Source organism: Moschus berezovskii, chromosome 28 (genome assembly GCF_049115385.1).
Source record: "Moschus berezovskii isolate FMDL1 chromosome 28, NW_MosBer_1.0, whole genome shotgun sequence".
Taxonomy (NCBI): Eukaryota; Metazoa; Chordata; class Mammalia; order Artiodactyla; family Moschidae; genus Moschus; species Moschus berezovskii.
In genome coordinates this window covers 3,653,618-3,675,674 of record NC_142487.1, presented here as the reverse complement: position 1 = coordinate 3,675,674, position 22,057 = coordinate 3,653,618, and the positions used below count along the sequence as shown (strand labels likewise).

Genomic DNA, 22,057 nt, shown 5'->3' with positions numbered 1-22,057 from the left:
AATTATTTTGCTAGGGCTAATTAACCAATCATGTGACTTTTATATATATTGCAAACTTGAAGAACATGTTCAATTTCATCCTCAGGTAATTCAAACCAAATTGTAGTTATGGGTAAATCTGTATGGTACTAGAACATTGAAATTGTGCCGGATACATAATTGAAGCCCAATAATTTTTTTGATATTAATTTTATAGTTTCTTGATTCTCTAGTGTTTTCTTCAAAGATCCTGCCTTAAAGACAACTTTTTGTGTTTAAATTTGCCCATTAAATGGATTCTGTTTGATATATGGTGGAAAATTACCTGATTAAAATAATAGCTGTCTAAGAAAAGTTATCTTTTAATTAAATGAAGCCTAGAGAACTTTATTTGAGTTTGCCATCTGATAACTTCAAGAGAGTTTCTTTTTTTTTCAAAGAGACCAAAAAAAAAAAAAAAAATGTGAAGTCACATTTGTTTGTTGGTTTCAAGAATCTGCAAACACTTTTATGTTAGAAAAAAAAACTCACCCTACACTGAGATGTCACAGCCTCTGAGGTTTTGTAAGACCCCTGCTGACTGACCCTACCCTTGACCTTAGCTCTAAAGCCCAACTCCATTCTGGCATGCTGATGTAGAGAATTTATTTATGTTAACAGTAGGGAGTCGGAATTCCAGGAACATTCTTACAAAAATCTGATGCATTCTTACAAAAATCAAGATGGATTTACCAAATCTTCACCCCCACACGACTGGGAAGCCTCCATTAACACAGAGAGTGGGTTCTAGTGAAGGGTTGCTGTCAAGGCCCATGTGGATATGGTTTAACTCTAAGCAGTAGGACCTAGAGGGGTGTGAAAGAGTTCCATTAGTAATGGCCTTTTGATCATCAAGGAAAACACAGAAAATAGGTGTATTTTCATAGCAGATCCCTTTTGGTAAAGGGAGGGGAGTGATCCTGTAAATAATTGGTGCGTGCCTGCTCAGTTGCTCAGTCATGTCTGATTTTTTGCGACCCCCCTGGCTACAGCCCGCCAGGCTCCTTTGACCATGCGATTTCCCAGGCAAGAACACCGGAGCGTGTTGCCATTTCCTCCTCTAGGGGATCTTTTCAACCCAGGGATCAAACCTAAGTTTCTTGTGTCTCCTGCACTGGTAGGTGGATTCTTTACCACTGCGTCACCTGGAAGCCCTATAAGTAAGTCAGGTAATATTTATCAAAGTAGAGAGGCAGTCTTAGGGCCAATTCTCCATTTGATCTACCTGCTTCTGTCTGTTGATTCCTATTCTTTCTCATGAATCCTGCTAATTTTATTGTAGGGCTGTAAAGTGCAATTTATTATGCATTTTTACTTTTTAAAACGCTTTATTTTTTAAATTTAATGTTATAACGTGTTCATTAAACATTTGTAAAATGCTAAAATTACACAAGGGAAAAATTAAAATTTCTAAACACATTTACTAGTAATAATTTAGTAAATTAGTTTTCTTGGGGGGGAGGGACAGAGTTTCTTTTTATATACAATTTTCTCATGTTTTAAAATATACTACTTCATTATAAAATTTTTCCTTATTGTTTAATACATTTTCACAAGATTTTATTATAAAAATTTTGAAGCATAAGTCAAAAACATTTTACCATGAAGAACCATATTCTCTTCACTTACATTCATAAATATAGTTAACATTTTACTATATATGTTTTGTCACATATCTATTAATATCACCCTATCCATCTATCAGTCCATCTTATTTTTGATGTATTTCAAGTTAAACTTATAGATATTAATTTCATAAGCAGTCCTTGGAGTGAAATAGTATTTTCTTTTAAATTATGTCCCTATTATTAATGGATTGCTCAGTTGCCATTTTCCACTAGCTTACATGAGACCTCATAGGAAGGTTACACTTCTATGGTTTAATATTAGTTTCTGGTTAAAGAAGAACAAGACTGCAAAGACAGATAAGAATCATATTGTGGAAGGCTTTGAATACCAAAGAAATTACAGCAAAATGTAGTGTGGCAGCTGCATTCTTGGAATCAAATAGATCAGACAATTGTTAGATAACTGCGCCTGAAAAAAGTACTAAACTTCTCTGAGGCTCTGTTTCCTCATATGTCAAGTGACAAGAGTATTACTTGTCTTATGGGTAATTGTGAGGATTAAGTTACACGTATGAACTCTATCTGTATTTCATAAACAGAAGATTTCCCAAAACAATATTTTCATGAAAAATTCAGAAAAAAAAATTCCTTGGAGGTTTTACAATAATAGTACAGAAACATGATCAGATCCAGATTTTAGGTAGCTTAATCTTACAGAATTATGTGTGGTGGATAAGAATTAAGGGAGAAGAAGTTACAGAGAGGTAGATTTAATTCAATTTAACATTTATGGAGTTTGTATGAAATGCAGAGCACTATGATAGATGCCTTGGAAATACAAGCAGAAATCTTGACAGTTACCATAAAGGCTTGTAATGGGTAAGACGATCATGAAGATGAGCTATAAAACTGAGCAGAATTCATCTGTCTATCCAATGAATATTCATTTTGCTCCTGCCCTATGCCAATCACCGTTCTAGGTGCTGAAGATAAAGCACCTAGAAAAACACAGACAAAAATCCTTTCCCTCATTAGCACACATTCTAGTGGAGAAGACATATAATGTACAAATAAATAAGTAATAAAATATAGATTGTAATAAGTACCTTAAAGAAAAAGCAATATGAAGGGATAAGCTGTACAATAGTGATGAGGGTGCTATTTTAGATAGCTTCTGAGAGAGAATGTGCTGTTTAAGCAGAGAACTGAAAAATATTAAGAAGTAAAATGTGCTACTCTCTGAGTGAACAGATTTCTAGGTAGCTCAAATGGCAAAGACAGGAGGCAGGAATGGCCTGGGGGAGCACCAGGGAGGGTAATACATGTGACTGGAATGGAGAGAGAAAGAGGGATGCAGTAGGAAGTCAGGTTGGAGAGCTGGTCTCAGGGAGGGCTATTTATGGGGTTCGCAGGTGGTGCAAGTGGTAAGGAACCCACCTACCAATACAGGAGACGCAAGAGACCCAAGAGACACGGGTTCGATCCCTGGTTCAGGAAGATCCCCTGGAGGAGGGCACGGCAACCCATTCCAGTTTTCTTGCCTGAAGAATCCCATGGACAGAGGACCTGGCAGGCTACAGTCCATAGGGCTGCAAAGAGTCAGACACAAGTGAATCGACTTAGCACACATGCTCGAGGACTGGATAGCCTGTGCTCAGTGTACACCCAGGGTGCAGAATTAAGAAAGACTCTCCCAGGATGGTGGAGATGCGGGGTTGCCACCTGAAAGTGGTGCTTCCTTACACATTGCACCCCAGGGGCCTTAGTCCCCCACAGTCCCAGCTCTGTTACTCGAAGATGAGGAAAATAAACACATCGGCTGAAAAAACCGCAAGAGAGGAGATATAAGAGACTGGCAAAAAGGTGGCTGCAGTTGTCTGAACAAGAGGAGTTACAGGTGTTGGGAAACCAGAGAAACTTCCAGGCTGTTAGTTAGGCGCAGGCAGCTCCCTATCTTCTCCTTTTCTTGTGTGGGGGAGGGGAGGAGGCCCCAAGGGTCGCCTTCTTGTCTTTCCTTTTTTATGCTGTCATTGTCCCTGCATTCTTTTGTCATTTTCTTTAACAATACTGACTGTGGAGTCTTGGAATTTCCATAAATTCCTTTGTCCTCAGATGCCCAAAGGTCAACAACCTGGTCCTTAGGTTTTATGGAGTTTACTGTTAATCACTGAAGAATCTAATAAATATAGAGAAATGACAAAGTTAAGAAATTCCTAATACACAGGCTATGAAAAAAGCTCATACAATTTAATATTAAAAAACTGAATAATTTGATTTTAAAATGGGCAGAAGATCTGAGTAAACTTTTTCTCAAAGAACACATACAGACTGCCAACAGGTACATGAAAAAAATGTTCAACATCGCTAATCAGGGGAATGAAAATCAAAACCACAATGAGATACTACCTCACACCTGTCAAAATGGCTGTTGTCAAAAAGACAAGAGATAACAAATGCTGGCGTGGATGTGGAGAAAAGGGAACCAATGTGCACTCATGGTGGGAATGTGAAATGATACAACCAGTATGGAAAATAATATGGAGGTTCCTCAAAAAATTAAAAATAGAAGTACCAAATATCCAACAATTCCCCTTCTGGGTATTTATCTGAACAAGATGAAAACACTAACTTCAATATATATATATACCTTCAAATTCATTGCAGCATCATTTGCAAGAACCAAGATATGGAAATATATATGGAAATAATATATGTCCATTGACAGATGGATGGATGAAGAAAATGTGATCTATATCTATACAAAATGGAATATTATTCAGCCCAAAGAAGGAAATCTTGCCATTTGCAGCAACAAGGATGGACCTTGAGGGTGCTATGCTAAGTGGAATATACCAGACAAAAACAAAATATTAAATGATTGCTCATTTATATGAGTAATCTGAGAACAAAACAACAAAAACAAAACAAAAAAGACCAAAAAAAAAACAAACCCACAAAAGAACAAGCTCGTAAATATAGAGAATAGGTGGATGGTTTCTATGGAGGGGATGGGAAGGAAGGCAGTGGATGAAATGGGTAAAGGGATAAAATGGGTAAAAGATACAAATTTCCAGTTTAAAAAATAAATAAGCAATGTGGCTATAATGTACAGTATGACAACTATAGTTAATAACACTGTATTGCATATTTGAAAGTTGGTAAGAGAGTACAACTTAAAAGTTCTCTTAACAAGAAAAAAAATTCTGTCAATATGTATAATCACAATTTTTTTTTTGGCTGAATCACGTGGCGTGTGGGATCTTAGTTCCCTGACCAGGGACTGAACCCATGCCCTTAGCAGTGTCCTAAACATGGAGTCCTAACCAGAAAATTCCCTACAGAAGTTAACTAGACTTATTGTGGTGATCATTTCACAACGTATAAAAGTATGGAATCATTATGTTGTACACTTAAAACTAGTGTAATGTAGTATGTAAATTATACCTCCTCCCCGAAAATTGTATTGGTGAAAGAAACAGAAAAGTAAAGGAAGAAATTCCTTGACGTTTTCAATAGCCCTTATTATGACTCTGTGCCTGAGATGTTCATGTTCATATTAGGTGCTCAGTTGTGTCCAACTCTTTGCAACCCCATGGACTGTAACCTGCCAGGCCCCTCTGTCCATGGGATTCTCCAGGCAAGAATACTGGAGTGGGATCCCATAGCCCTCCTCCAGGGGATCTTCTGGACCCAGGGATCGAATCTTCATCTCCTGCAGCTTCTGCATTGCAGGCGATTCTTTACCACTGAGCTACTAGGGAAGCCCAGGTATGTGTTTTCTTATATTACCCAAATCCTCACTGCATGGGCATGAGGGATCTTAGTTCCCTAATCAGTGATCATGTCCCCTGCAGTTGGAAGCACAGAGTTTTAACCACTGGACTGCCAGGGAAGTCCCTCAATTGTCTCTTCTATTTATTTTTGGTCTATGAGATCTATCCAGTTCTTTGAGAAGTGGGTTAAAAATTTTTAAACAAATTCTTCTTTTAGCCCCACTTGTTATTTATTTAAATATGTTGGTGCTACAAATGTACACTTTGGAGTTAGCACATTAGGGTTTGAGTTCCACGTCCATCTATTGCTGTGTGGCAGATGCTGAGAACACTTAATCTTTTTAAGTCTACTTCCTCATCTGCAGAACGGAAATGTGAGCTACAGTCACTCCATAGTGTTGTAAGGATTACTTTTGGAAATCCTCAGTTGAGTGCCTGGCATGTAGTGAGTGTATAATAAATGTCTGCTATTCTTCCAAGTAAATTGGTTTTATTGTCCTGCTTGATATTTACTTTTCAATCATGAATTTCACTTTGATTTTATATTGCTACTTTTCCCCCCCTCTACATGTGCTTGTAACCTTAATAGGTCATCCATTTATTTTCAATATTTCTATGTTGTTTTATTTTGGGTATAATGTATAAGGAGAATATAGCTAAATTTTCTTTTTTCAAAGATTTTTGTCTTTCACTAAGGAAATCTAGCTCACTTAGTTTATTGTTATTAATGCTAAGAATGTATTCATATACCAATGTCGAACCCACGTCTCCTATATCAGCAGGTGGATTCTTTACTGCTGAGCCACCTGAGAAGCCCAGTCTACCCCTTACATCACTATGGGCTCACCTATTTTAGATATTTCACATCAGTGGAATCATACAATATATGACCTTTAATGCCTGGCTCATTTCATGTTTTTAAGGTTCATCCATTTTGGAGCATGTATCAGCATTTCATTTTTAAAAAACTTCTGAATAGTGTTCCATTGCATGGATAGGACACATATTGGTTATCCATGCATTGGTTGATTGACATTTGCATTGTATCCACCTTTTGGCTGCTATGGATAATCCTGCTGTGAACATTCATGTACAAGTTTCTGTGCAAATATATGTTTTAAATTCTCTGGGGTATACGTCTCTGAATGGAATTATTGGATCATATTATAACTCTATTTTGAGGAACTGCTAAACTGTTTTTCACAGAGCTACACCATTTACATTCCTACCAGCAATGTATAAAGGCTCCATTTGTTATTATAGCTTAACAAACATCTGTTATTATAGCTTAAAAAAATGTTCTAAATCTCTTTTTTATTATTATGGTTAACTATAGTCACCATTTCAAACATTTTAAGTGTACATTCTAGTGGGATTCAGTTCAGTTCAGTTCAGTCGCTCAGTCATGACTGACTCTTTGCGACCCCATGAATCACAGCACGCCAGGCCTCCTTGTCCATCACCAACTCCCAGAGTTCACTCAAACTCATGTCCATCGAGTCGGTGATGCCATCCAGCCATCTCATCCTCTGTCGTCCCCTTCTCCTCCCACCCCCCAATCCTTCCCAGCATCAGAGTCTTTTCCAGTGAGTCAACTTGTCGCATGAGGTGGCCAAAGTATTGGAGTTTCAGCTGTAGCATCAGTCCATCCAGTGAACACCCAGGATTGATCTCCTTTAGGATGGACTGGTTGGATCTCCTTGCAGTCCAAGGGACTCTCAAGAGTCTTCTCCAGCACCACAGTTCAAAAGCATCGATTCTTCGGTGATCAGCTTTCTTCACAGTCCAACTCTCACATCCATACATGACCACGGGAAAAACCATAGCCTTGACTAGACGGACATTTGTTGACAAAGTAATGGATATTCAAATTGTTGTACATTCATCACCACCATCCATCCCAAGATTTTTTCATCTTCCCAAACTGAAACTTTAACCTTAAGCCTAAACCTAACTGTATCCATTAAACAACAACCCACCATGATCTCATGCCCGCTTCAGAGTCCTCATCCCCACCCCAACTATTGTTCATTCTACTTTCTGTCTCTAGGAATTTGACTGTTCTAGGTATCTCATATAAGTGTATTTGTATTTGTGTATACAGTATTTGTCCTTATGTGATTGGTTTATTGCCATTAGCATAATGTCTTAAGGTTCATCCACATTGTTATATGTGTCAGAATTTTGTTCCTTTTCTTGCTGAATAACATTCCATTCTATATATCTTGTTACTTTTTTTAAAAAAATGTAGCCATCCTAGTATATATAACATGATATATCATTGTGGTTTTGATTTCTACTTCCCCAGTAGCTAATTATGCTGCACATCTTTTGCATGATTATTGGCCATTTATATGTCTTCTCTGGAGAAATGTCTATTCAAATCCTTTGTCTATCTTTCACTGGATTATTTGTCTTTTTATTGTTGAGTTGCAAGGGTTTTTCATATATTCTAGATAACAAGTCCATATCAGATATATGATTTGAAAATATTTTCTTTTATACTGTGGGTTGTCTTTTCACTTTTTTGATGCTGTCCCTTGATGCACATAGTTTTTAATTTTATGAATCAATTTATCTAGTTTTTCCTTTGTCGCTTGTGCTTTTGGTGTCATATTAAGAAACCATTATCTAACCCAATGTCAAAGAACTCTATGAAAAGAATTTTGTTGTTTCAGCTCTTACATTTAGATCTAAGATCCCTTTTAAGTTAATTTTTGTAGCTGCTCTAAGGCAAATGTCCAAATTCATTCTTTTGGTTGTGGATATTCAGTTGTCCCAGCACTGTTTGTTGAAAAGACTATTCTTTCCCCATTGTATTGACAACCTGTTGAAAAGCAATTGACCATAGATGCATGAGCTTATTTGTAGACTCTTAATTCTATCCTTTTGATCTATACGTAAGTCCTTATGCCAGTACCATACTATCTTGATTACTAGAGCTTTGTAATAAGATTTGAAATTGGAAACTATAGTCTGAATTTTTTTATTTTTTAAAAAGATTGTTTTGCAGAAACAGACTTAGACTTATAGACTTAGAAAATGAGTTTATGGTTGCTGGGGGAAAGACTGGGGGAAGGGATAGTTAGGGAGTTTGGGGTGGAGATGTACACACTACTATATTTAAAATGGGTAGCCAACAAGGACCTCCTGTATAGCACATGGAACTCTGCTCAATGTTACGTGGCAGCCCAGATGGGAGGGGAGTTTGGGGGAGAATGGATACCTGTATATATGTATGGCTGAGTCCCTTTGCCTTTCACCTGAAACTATCACGATATTGTTTGTTAATCGGCTATACCCCAATACAAAGTAAAAAGTTTCTTTTTTATAAGATAATTTTGGATACTTGGTGCCACTGAACCATACAGTTAAATATGGTTAAATAGTATGTTTTATATTATGTGCTTTTTTCCACAATAAAAAAATGACAAAAGAAAGATTGCTTTGGCTGAATCCCTTGCATTTCCATATAATTCATAAATTATAGGGTCAAATTTCAATTCCTTCATAAAAGAAAGGAACAATTTTGGAATTTGACAGGATTTGTGCTGAATCTGTAGATCAATTTGGGGAGTATTGCTACCATAACAATATTAACTCTTAAACTCCAACAACACTGTTGTTTCCCTTTATTTAAGCCTTAATTTCTTTCAATGATGTCTACATATCTTGTAGTATTCATATACTAAAAAGTAAGTATTGTAAAATACAATATCTATTCCTTTTTTTTTTGCTTCTAAAACTTTCAACATATAACTATTAGATCTCCTGGATATATTTTTAACATTAAAAAAATCTTTTCTTTCACAATTTCTGTTTCTTTATCTTTTTGCTATGCTCTAGAAGGATTTTTTGATATGGTCTTATAATTCACTAATTCAGTTTTCAGTAGCATCTATTTTCCTATTAACTTCTTTCATAATCTTTTCAACTTAAACATTCATCTATTTTTTTTTTTTAATTTCTGAGGACATTCTGGCTCTTAGATGCTCCATTTTCACAATTACTTGCCCTTGTCACTCTTTACATTTCAGTTAAGAACCTAAACAGGATTAAAAAAAAAAAAGTTTTCTCCTATTTCCTGCATTAATTCCATTTCAGTGAGTGAGAGTTGCTCTAATTTGGCCCTCTTCTTTCAAATAGTGGATCTTCTTTTCATGACTAGTGGATTTGTGTGTGTGTCTTGCTTCCTTTTTTGAGGTTTATGTATACCTCATCATGCCCAGTATGCCTCTGTGATTATAAAATGTGGCAGAGCACGGACTTTGTTCATATTTAAAGGTGGAGCTCTAGGTCATTCAGCATCAGTAACTGACCTCCCATCTGGAATTAGAGGGACCACTGTTCAATTCCCTGTAGTGGTCTGACCCTCTTAGGACGATGGTAGCAGAGTGGAGGTTGGGATTAGGTAGTGAAGCCAGCGAACTGGCACTTAGTAGCGAAGTAGCATCCCCTTTCCTCATGGAAGGTACTGGTTACGACGGTACACAAGATGCTGAGCCACCAAGTCTCAAACCTGAACCTAGAGAGAAAGGATCAGGGTGAGGAAGCAAAGAAATCAATTATTTGAAACTATGTTCAGAAAAGAACTTTACATGGAACTATCGGCACCTAGAACTCAACGGAAGCAAATAAATATGAAGTCTACTAAGTGTGGGCTTCCCTGGTGGCTCACTGATAAAGAATCCACCTACAAATGCATGGGTTCGATCCCTGGTCCAGGAAGATCCCCTGGTGTAGCCAATGGCAACCCACTCCAGTATTCTTGCCTGGGAAATCCCAAGGACAGAGGAGCCTGGCGGGCTTCAGTCCATGGAGTCACAAAGGAATTGGACACAACTCAGTGACTAAAATCAACCAACAGCCCACTAAGTGTATGAGGGAATTGTGTGGCCAAATCACAAATCCAGTTGTAAGTAACTAACTGTAAATAAGCTCTCAGGATCCCAAACTTGTACCAACAGGAAATGGGTTGTGAAAACTGAGGTCTCCAAGAAGGGCTTACTTCCCAAGGACCACTTCAGATGTGGTCATAAAGGATAATGAACAAGGAAGAGACTGTAAGCCAAGGGCCACAGAAATTAATGCAAAAGGGTATTCATTCTTGAGAGCAGAACCAGGATGTAATCATGGAATGTCCCCCATCGTTCAGATGGAGGACCTTCCCAATCATCACTGAGAAGGATTCCGTCATTTCTATGGATCCTGACGGCTATGAGTCATGTGTTTCACTGAATGTGGTTCTAATGCAGTGAATCTCTGCAAAAGCATTTGGGACTCATTGTTACAAAGAGGAGGGATTCACAGATGATAGGAGTTAACATTTTATAGTGAGCTCGGCACTGTGCATTGTCTTAATCTGCACGGCTACTCCCTCAGGTTCGTACTATCATGATGCTATTCTACAAATGGGAACACTGTCAAGGTTACATAATAGGTAAGCCTTGGAGCCAGGATTCAAAACCATGGGTCCAAAGGGTTCACCTTAACTCCAAAGGGTTCACCCTTAACTCTGTTATATTTTTATTAACAATTTTTTGTTTAAATCTACTTATTTATTTGATTGTGCTGGGTCTTAGTTGCAACATGCGGAATCTTTCATGGCAGTGTGTGGAATTTTTAGTTGTGGCATGCAAACTCTTCGGTGTGGCATGTGAGATCTAGTTCCCCCATCAGGGATAGAACCCCAGGCTCCCTATATTGGGAGTGTAGAGTCTTAGCCACAGGACCACCAGCGAAGTCCCAATTCTGTCATATTTTACAATCACAGATGTCTACTGGACATGAGGAGGAATACATAAACCTCAAAAAGAAGAGACAAGACATATACACAAATAAATTCAAAGCAAGGGAGTGTTATTTAATGAAGGAGATACTGAAACATTTTCAAACTACCAGAATATAGATAGATTACCATCATGAACTTTTTAACCTTGTTAGGGACTTCTTTTGTTTACTGATGAATTACCAGTTCTCACTTCGCCATCTGGCTCACAGTAGGTGCTCAATAAATATTTGTTGAATGAATGGAGAATGAATACTGGAGTTCTGTAATATAGGTCTAAGGTTCTTGAGCAACTGTGCCAAATTTACCTTCACATCTTCAGAGTTTAGTGTGTTTGATGCTCAACAAATGGTCCTTGAACTAAACTAAGAGAAAACTGCACTGTGGTTTTACATAAAGGCTATTCATTGTTCCCTGTTTCCTTATCTTTAAAATGGAAGGTGTTCCCCTCCTCAGCTCAACCAACCCTGTGACAGACTGGGTTTTTCAAAAGATGGTTGCTTGCTTTAACCTCCCATGAGCTTAGTTTTCATGCACGGAGGTGAACTTGAAATTTTAAGTTTCTACTCACTGTCTTTCCCACATATATGGCTGGTTCTCAAGTAGAGTGTGTGAACTGACATTCGATTCCTTTTTGATACCTTGAGCTTTAATGCTGCTAATCAGCGGCACCTTTCTGTATTGGAGTCATTTAAAAACCGCGCTGATCTCATTCACTAAGCCTGTATTGTGTCCAAGATCTAGGACAGTGGCATTACAGACCGTGACTGAGCCAGACATGGCTCCCACCCTCACGGCAAAGAAAAGTGTTCTCTTGTGTTTTAAAAGACTGGACAATGAGGATTCAATTGTAGAGCAAGGCAAAAAAACATGTCTACTCCTTATTCCCACATGGAAGAAAACGATTTTAAAAAATGGTACTTGAGCTTGTGTTCCCAGTAAAGGATGAAGAGAAGACAAATCCAAATCATAAACAAATCGCTTACTTTTTGCAAGCCACAACTGAACTATGTCTTGAGTTACTGTCTTCCAATCAGTTCCCTCTGTATGGACCAAAAGAGAAATGGGGAGGGGGAGGGGGAAATGCATTTCGGTTCTTAAAAAAAAAAAAGCAAGACGAGCAAACAAAACGTACTGACTTAGAGATCTTATGAGATCTGCTTTAACTGAAGCTGTCTTTAAACTGTAACTGACAATGATACCTTCTCAAGACTGATAACCAACCCGCCCGGGGCCTGGCACCGCGGTCCGTTCCCCACAGCCACCCATCGGCTGACCTACCCCGGGCTATGCTGGCCCCAAAGGCACAGCAAATAGATTAGCTTTTAGCTAGACTCTCCCATAACATCCAGCCTGGAGCGGTTTCTTCCAGTGTGGGCCATCCAGCAAAGGCGTCTAGTCGCCCATCTCTGGCCACAATGACCGTTTTAAAAATAAATGAGCTCCAGCTCTAATCACAAAACCCACCAGCTGTGAAGAATGGAGCTACATCTGTCACCACGGGGTCCAAGTATCTCTGCAGAAGCTTACCCCCGCCGCCCCGTCGAGACCCCGCGGTCGGTCGGAGCAGCCCTCCCGGCCCGGGAAGGCTCGGGTCCCGGGGCGAGCAGGAGGCGAGGCAGTGTGCTCGTTTGGGAGGTGTCCAGGAAGATCCGGCCGGAGCCCCCGGGCGGAAAGGGGGTGTCACTTGGGTTTTGTGCGTGTCCCGTCCCCGCCCCATCCTCCAGCCCCACTTCAAGCAAAAGGCCGAAGGGTTTCGACCCCCGATCGCCCACTTCGAGCTCACGCTTAGGGCTCTTTGCCCGCCGTCCAGCGGCCAGAGAAAGCAATCCCGCAGCGAGGCCAAAGCACTCTATGAATGAAGGTGGAATCCGCGAGAAAATAAATTTTTCTTCTCGGCTGAGCCAGTCAGCCACTCCGGGGGCGTTTGTGGGGGACAGTCCTCCTCCCGAGAAGACCCCTCCACTCCCCGCAGTGGACAGACACGTCCCCGCAGTGGCCACACACGTCACCCCCGGGGGCCGGACGAGTTTGGGAATGGAGGCGCGAGCCCCCGGGGCGAGGGGATTCACCGGGGCGGGGGGCCTCGCGCCCACTCCCCACTGCACTCCGTGAGGGTCAGGGACTGGGGCGCCTGGAAGGGCTGTCGGCCGAGAGGCGGGGCGCAGCGGGGGCCCGGGGGTCCCCGCCGCCGCCGAGGTCCCGGGGAAGCGGGAGGGGCCGCACCTGAGGAATCCGCCTCCGGCCGCGGCGGCCGCCGCCTCGCTCCGCCCCAGGGACCTGGGCGCGCGGCCGGCTTGCCCGGCACACACAGACGCCAGCCAGCGGCGGCGCTAGCTCCTCGGAGGAACGCGGCCGAGCGAGCGGAGCGCGGCGCCGCCACCCGGCTGGGGGTGGGGAGACGAGCCCCGACCCAGGCGAGGGCCACCCCCGGTCCTCGGCCCTCGCGCGCTGCCAGGGCCAGGTGAGCGGCTGCGGGGACTCGGGGCGCGGGGAGGCGGCGGGGCGCGGGGGCGGTGGTGCTGAGAGGCGGCCAGACGGGCGCGAGCGCGCGCCGCTGCCCCGCCGGCGCTGCCCTTTGGCGGGCTGTGCACACCCTGGCTGCGCGGGCCGGCGCGCGGCTGACTTTCTCCGGAGGGCTAGCTGCGCGGAGCGCGGGGCGTGAGCGCCGCTGCGTTTGTGCGGCCAGGCCGGGCGCCCGTGCCAGCCCCAAGCCCCACGAGGAGACCCAGCCCGTGCGCTCCGCGCCCCAAGGCCAGAGGCCTGTCACCGCCGCCTTTGTGGCGGGAGCGAGGGAGCCCGAGCCCGGAGGCTGCGGGAGGCGGGGAGCGCCCCTCGGGAGCGTCTCCTGCAGCCCGCGGGCCGCCGAGGGGGGTCTCCCGGGCGCGAGGTGGGGGACGGCAGGTAGGGAGGCGCGGAGGTGACGCGCGAGGATGGAGAGAGTCGAGCCCCGGGTGGAAAGTTGGGAGCGTCCGGCGGTGGCCGGGCGTTTGCCGGGGTGCCCGGGCGGCTCGGCTCCGCACGAAGTGTCACTCGGTCACGCGCGCGCGCGCGTGTTCTCCGGCCATCGTTCGAGTTTCTCTGTGAGGGGCTGGGGACCCCTCTTGTGCCGACGGAGACACAAAGGGTTGTGTTGACAGCTGACCTAAGGAGCGGACGGCGCGGAGCGGTGTGTGCAGGGCCGGGGATGGGGAGGGAGGCGAGGGATGCAGAGGCGGCTTGTTAAAGTTCATCAGTTTCCTCAGTCTGTCTTCCGGGCTCCGGGGAAAAAGGAACGCTCGGTTCCGACGCAATTCATGGGGCGGATCAGTCCGCCCGAGCCCACGTCGGGTCCAGAGCCGGGTTCGCCCGCGGGGGCGGACGGAGCCGGTAGAAACACCTCCTCGATCGGTTCCTTTCCTCCGGTTGCGTGCCTGATGCGAGGTCCTTATCCACCACCGCGGCCCTCTGGCCCCGGTGGCGAAGACAGAAACCACGTTTTAATTTGTCCTCCCTCCACCTCGACCGGGAGGTGGGAAATCCCACTGAAATCTCATTTTAAAAAATATAGCTATTTAAAGATGGGGAAGAGTTTGTCCGCAAAAGGTTTTTTGAATGAAACGCCCCTTTTAGAAACCTCCCCTTCCTCTGTACATCTTTTTTTGGGGGGAGGGGGGCGGTGAGTACTTTATCCTGGAATCCTCTTTTGAGTTTTGGAACTGTGTCGGTTTTTTTTCCCCCCCTTTCGGAATATTTCTATGTAGTTTTACAAATCGCAATACTGAAAATTTCAGATAGAGAAAAATTTAAATAATTGTTTTATTAAATTAATATTAGAATTACGTGCATGTAGGCATGTGTTTCAAGGGAAAGATTTAATTAATGAATATTGGGAAGTTATATGCAAAGGATGAAAATTTCAAACACCAGTGGAAAATATGCCCTCTGTTTCAGAGACCCGTATCCCTAATGCCCTAGTTCTTCCTCCACCCAGAGGCAACCACGCTCCTCCATTGTAAATTCTTCTATAAACCTTCTGTTAGAGTAGAATTACATTGTGGAAATAGAGGATGAAAGGAACTGGATATGTAAGACTGAATTGCGTCTCAGTGGTGATGAATCTTAATTTGATATTCACTTATGATAATGTTAGACCCTTTCATTTGGCCTAAGGCACTTATCAGTTAGAATGCTAAAAATCTTAGAACAAGCCTTCAGTGCAAAGCAGAACTATTAAGTGGTTATCTCCCTCCAGTTTCTCCTGGTTTTTATAAGGTTTGTTATTTATAATCTTTGATTTTTCTTCCATTTCGGAGCTCTTTATGAAGCAGAAAATGAGAACTATAGCTATTCTATACAGCGCAGCACATATCTGAAGACATTGAAAGGATATATGAATACTCCCGCTGACAGGAGATAGTATAAAAATTTCAATAGTATGAAGGCCAAGGTTAAGACGTTTGGGCATATCTCTTAGTTCCAGGCTTGGATTTGCCATAAACTAGCTAAATGAACTAACTTTCTCAGAAATGCTTTTATTTCCTCCCCATTTAAATAAAGGAATTGAACCATGTGGCTTCTGAGACACCTTCTAACTCCAAAATTCTGTGATTTTTGGTAAAATGGGAGTTCTGTAGGTGTCCTAAGACTGGGTAAGGATAAACCAGTTGGATCTGTGGGTATTAGTGGAGTGACCAAAAAAAAAAAAAAATCCTAAATGGTAGATTCATAAAGAAGAAGTTGAGATGTTTAAACAACATTCCTGCTTTTATGAGATTGATATCATTGGAGAACAGCTACTTTATTTTCCCACAAAATGTTTGTTTATGCTACTGAAAAACGTCGAACCCTGAATGGGCCTCTGTGTATCACCGTGTATGGCTAAGGAGAGTGAAAATTCTTCACAGCTCATGGTGCCATTTTTAGGGAAATTGCTCTTATCAGACTCTTACTTTTCTTCTTAAAGTGGAAATAAAGTTCATTGACCTACTTCAAAGGAACTTTACCTAATTTAATTAGCGATTCTCAAAAGTATTTAGAATATGAATAATCCTTATAGCCAAGCTATTTTAGTGACTTTATAAATATTCACTTAGAGATCGTGTTCTTAGTAGGAAACTTTTCTAATCTCTAAAACACCTGCAACTGCAAATTCCTAGAGGGGTGCAGGGAGCCGAGAAGTGATTTCAAGGTTATGACAATAAAAAGAGTTAAGTGATTTTAGTCACTATATATGATCTCAGTTAAGGGTTTCAAAAGTACACTGTTACAGAAATCACTCTTGTTAAAGAAAGAGATCTCGTACTTTGAAGATTCAGAGCCAACAACAAAGAATATGATGTATTTAGTCTGAATATCTGTAATATAAATACATTAGAGTGAAGTTTTAGGAGTTGTTCGATTGGGGTGATAAGAATATGAACTGGAAGGTTAGATTTGTAAGGGTGCTGAGAGTAATCTTGATTGACAAAACTAACAAAAACTAAAGAAGATTAAGAATTAGTAATGAAATTCTTCTAAAATGGAATCGTTTTGGTTTTTGTTCAGCTTCCTTCCCATCCTTACCATGTGAATGTGTATTTTTACAAATGTCTTATCATATTGGACATGTTTACTCTGATTTTTTATAAACATTTTTCTATACTTTCTGCTGTTTACAATTAGTTTATTGTATTATAATTTACTTAGCTCTTTCTCTGTTTCATGATTTTCCAGTTTTTTTAAATATATAATGGCTACCCTTATGAATGGGACCTTCTTCTTTAAAACAAACAAACAAACTTAGAATTGTTTCCCTAAAGAGGTAATACAGTGTAGTTCTAAATAGCTGGGATTCAAAATTAAAGGTTCTGTGTCCAAAACATAGCTCCATTCCTATGGCAATATTGGGCAAGTAACTTATTTTCTCAGAGCTTCTTAATCTGTAAAGTAGGTGTAGAAATAACTCTTAATACAGTTAAGATAAAAAAGCAGTAATACATGTAAAAAGCATTTACACATGTAAATGTTAGCTTTTTTTTAATTAGGAAATTTCCTGATTTCTTATAATCTCCAAATTACTTTCCAGAAGGATTACATAAATTTATACTTATTTGTGTGTACTTATTTTAAACATTTATGTTATTGTGACTAATTTGATCAGTGTAAAATTATATCCATTTGTTTTGAATTGCATTCCTTTGATCTTGCATGAGGTGAGAGGTAATTTTTTTTTTCTATAGTATTGCTACAGTTTTCTACTTGAAGAGGTGGAAATTTCATCACCTCAGCCATTTTGAACAAGACTATAAGACAAGCCAATAGGACAGGTCAGTTACAACACTAGTGAGTGAACCAAATTTTCCAATCGTTTCTTTCAGATTAGTTGTAGTTTTCTTGTATTCTCAACTGATGGTGGATTTTATCCATTATTCTTAAAAATATGGCTGTTAAAATTAATGAATAGTGTTCTCTATCAATGCCATTTAAGTGAAAATGCAATCCTTTCTTTTTTCCCTTGAAGGGCGGATTTTTATTAATTAGCATTACTGTGATCCAAATTGGTGGATTTTGGCTAGGAATGCTTCCTAAAATGGGGGGAGAAAAGATCAGAGAGAGAAAGTTTCATGATCGCTAATCATGTTATTTTTTGGCTACCAGTGGGTGATGAAGTTATATCCTCTGACTTGAGTTCTTATACAGTCAAGGTAATTTAGACTACACAAAAGCATGCCCTTGTTAGTTCTGGAGTTCCAGCAGCCCTGATATTTCTGGCAAACACACACCCAACGTGGATAACAGCAGCTCTTTGTGCTCCTGGGCTCCAGGAGGGCTTCCTATTGTGTACTCTTCCTTGCCTCCCATTCTTGACTGCCTGGTGATAGCAGCTCCTCCAAGTCCAGATGTGAAGTCCCACAGGGCTGCCTCCCTGCAGCCCAGCTCTGTGTTTATCCCCACCACCCACCCCTTCGGTGCCTTTGCTTTTGTCCTCTGACATAGGGAATTCACTCTTTTCAAGGCTGTGGTTTCAGATTTTATTTTCAGTTTATCTCTGTGCTTTATGAGTGTCTTCAACAGTCCCTACAGTGGAAACTGTAAGTGTGATTAACAGATTAATGCTTAATCGGCACTGGATAAATGTTTGTTGCTGTGAACCATATCTCGTATGGTCTTCTCTGTTCCTGGACATGTGCTATTTTTATAGTAAAAATAGAAAACAAGCTTGGGTTGTGTGCCGGATTGCTGTGTTTGCCTATCCTACCAAGGTTAGGAGTTAGGGAACCTGCTTGCTTTGGCCGTTTGAACTTGTGTGTTTAGAGGAGATTCTTAATTCTTGTGTCTTTCTTTTCTTCTGTAAAATGGGATGAACAATTAAAGGACTGCTCTAATTATCCACCTTCTGCACAGAATTGTTGTGAAGGTAAAATGAACTAATAAATGTGGGCATGTTTTAGAAGAAAAGGGTGTATGAGTTCACACTGTGTCGTCATAATTACACATTATCACTACACGTCCAGAAGTGTCCATGTCATAATTACATATTATCACTACACATCCAGGAGTGTCTGTGTCTTTGAGGAAGCCCTATCCCAGTGTGGAGCTGTGCTGGGAGCATGGGGTTAGATGAAAATTCTTGGGGTCCAACCCAAATCGTGGGGGTGGGGCCTGTTCTGCATTTTAACAACACTGCTGATACTGACCCAATCCCGTTGGGAGTAGTAAACATTAGTTAATCCCTAGAATAGTATTCTCCTTGTTAAATGTTAGTGGTAAGATAATCCAGAAATACAACATCACTTTTGCATGCTGAGTATGAAATGAAAGTTAGCTATTATCATTCACCTTTTAACCTCTCTGAATGTGATTCAGAGCAGGAATTGTAAACTCAGGTGCCTTGGAGCAGGAAGTTTGCCTGAGTGAAGCAGGGCACCTGTAAAATAATAGGGCATGCCGAATTCTGGTGGGCAAGAAAGACTGAAGGTAGAATGATTTCTGAGGCTACACTGATGTTTTCCCTGTATGTCACTGTTAACCAGATCATTTGATTTTTTTCAAGTGGAACTGAAAATTCATATTTTTATATGAATTTAAATGATGGCAGTAAATTCAGACGGTAAACAATCTGCCCACAGTGCAAGAGACCTGGGTTTGATCCCTGGATCGGGAAGATCCCCTGGAGAAGGGAATGGCAATCCACTTCAGTGTTCTTGCCTGGAAAATTCCACAGGCAGAGGAGACTGGAGAGATACAGTCCATGGGGTCACAAGGAGTCTGACATGACAGAGCAACTAACACACACAATACATTTTAAAGAAAACATATGGACCCAGGAAAACAAATCTGGAAGGCAGATAATTTCCAGCTTCTCAATTAATTGACATGGGTGGGGATTTCCCTAGTGGTCCAGTGGTTAGGACTCCCTACTTTCACTGCAGGGGGTGCAAGTTCAATGCCTGGTCAGGGAACTTAAGATCCTGCATGCTGGCCAGTGTGGCAAAAAAAACCCCGAAAACCCAACAAACAAAAGACAAGAAAACAAGCCCCTGAAAATGGGTGAAAATCTTTGCATTTGGATTATGATGATGACAGAAGAAAGCACTCTGTTCAACATTATTAATAAAGAAATGCTCATGAAAACCATATAGACATATTTCGACTTTCAGGTTATAAAGATTTAGTAAATCAATAATATCTAGCATTGGCAATGGGATAAAGAAATGGTTTCTGTTATACACTATGGACAATTATAACTTGTCTGGAGAGCAATTTGGCATCATGTGTCAAGATTTTAAATGTCTGTACCTATACTGTTCAATGTGGCAGTCCATCACTATGTGTGGCTATTTAAATTTAAATTAATTAGCATTATATAAAACTAAAGATTTGGTTTCTCATTTGCACTAGTCACATTTCAAGTGGTCATTAGTTGTATGCGGTGGGTGGCTACAATATTGGACTGTGATGATGTGGAACTTTTTCTTCATTGGAGAAAGTTCTTATGGATAGCAATGGTCGAACCTCTGAGTCAGAAACTTTCCTTCTAGGAATTTGTTAGAAAGAAATAATTAGACAAATGCATGTAGTAAAAACATCATCTTAAACGTTATTTATAGGAGTAAAAAATTAGAAACAAACTGAATATCATATTTTACTAAAAACTGGGTTGTATTAAACATCCATGAGCTTCCCAGGTGGCTCAGTGGTGAAGAATCCACATGCCAATGTAGGAGACGTGGGTTCAATCCCTGGGTTGGGAAGATGCCCTGGAGTAGGAAATGGCAACCCACTGCAGTATTCTTGCCTGGAAAATTTCATGTACAGAGGAACCTGGCAGGCTACAGACCATGAGGTCATTAAGAATCAGATATAACTGAACGACTGGGTACACACACACACACACAAATATCCATGATACATTGTTATGTGACAATATCCCTATTGCAGAATCATTTTATTTATTTGGGTAGATAACTTAGGTACGCAGAAATTAAGTGTTAGTCGCTCACTTGTGTCTGACTCTTTGCAACCCCATGGACTATAGCACAGCAAGCTCCTCTGTCCATGGAATTCTCCAGGCAATAATACTGGAGTGGGTTGCCATTCCCTCTCCAGGGGATCTTCCCAACCCAAGGATCAAACCTGAGTCTCCTGAATTGCAGGCAGATTCTTTACCATCCAACCACCAGGGAAGCCCACGTAGAGATTAGGGGAACAAATTTTGTCCTCCAGCAAATGATTGTAGTTATGACAAAGCTCTGCCTTTTTAGCCTGTATCTCTTCTCATATTAGACTTGGTTGACTTTCACAAAAGAGCAAGCAGAGACACTTGACAGTTCTGCAGGCTGCATCAGTATCACTGGGGCTCCTGTTAGAAATTCAGAGGCTCAGACTCCATTCCAAACATCCTGAATCAGAATCTCTCGAAGGGCCCAGGGATCTGTGTAATAACAAGCTCTCTACTTCCTGCCGGTATCTGCCTCCTATCACTGATCTCTCAAGCTTTGTTTTATCTTGGCCAAGTGCGATCTCCTTGAACTCGATCCAGGCCCCGTTTGTGGTGCTTCAGAGGCGGCAGTGAAGAAAACTAGCAAACATCCCTGTCCTGATGGGAATCACACAATAAGCAAAAGAAATAAGCGAGTTAAATATGTTGTCTTTTAGGCAGTGAGAAGCTCTGGGGAGGAAAAATGAAGCAGAAAGAGAACTTAGAAAGTGAGATGGGAGTTGAGATTCTCTCCAGGGTGTGACTGAGAAGTGACATCTAAGTGAGGACCTGAAGGCTGGGAGGGACGGAACTCTTGGAAATTTGGAGGCAGAGCATTCTTGGCAGGGCTCAAATCCTCGGAGGGATAACTGGGAGGCCACGGCCGGAAGAGCAGAGGCAAGTGAGGGAGTAAGGGGGATCAGATGAGAGCCTCCAAGGAGATCTTCTGGCTTCAGAATCTTTGTTCTCTCTAGTGTACTCCACTCCTCGAACTCTTTGGTTAATCAGTTTGTAATGAGATCAGACATCCTTAAATTCACTGTTTTTCAGCGTGATCTGTCAACACCTGCCTTATTCGCCTGGGGTGCTTGTTAAATGTGGATTACTTGTCCCTGCGGAATTAGAGTTTCTAGGCTGGGACCCTGGAATGTGTGTTTTAACGATCTTCTCAGGTGGTTTTTATGGGCACACAAGTCTGAGAACCACTCCTCACGTTTATCATTTTGCAAGTTTAGCTTCTAGAAAGGAGGTGTGTCTAAAATTCTCACCACTGCCTGTGGAGGTCATAATGAGAAAATGTAATTGATCCAGTGTCTCATTTACTTCCTGCATTTTAAGACTGATTAAATTGATACTACTTATAGTAAGTTTATGTGTATACCTCTGTGGAGTATTCGGGGATGGTAAGATTATTGTCATAATTGTTACCACATCAGAGGGTGCGGAACCTTTTCACTTGAGGCTTCTG

The 22,057-nt window shown here is 41.4% G+C and overlaps 1 pseudogene; it reads right to left on the bottom strand.

The window, feature by feature from the left end:
* LOC129549585 (uncharacterized) overlaps nt 1-22,057 on the bottom strand; it is a 113,993-nt pseudogene that overhangs the window by 61,405 nt on the left and 30,531 nt on the right.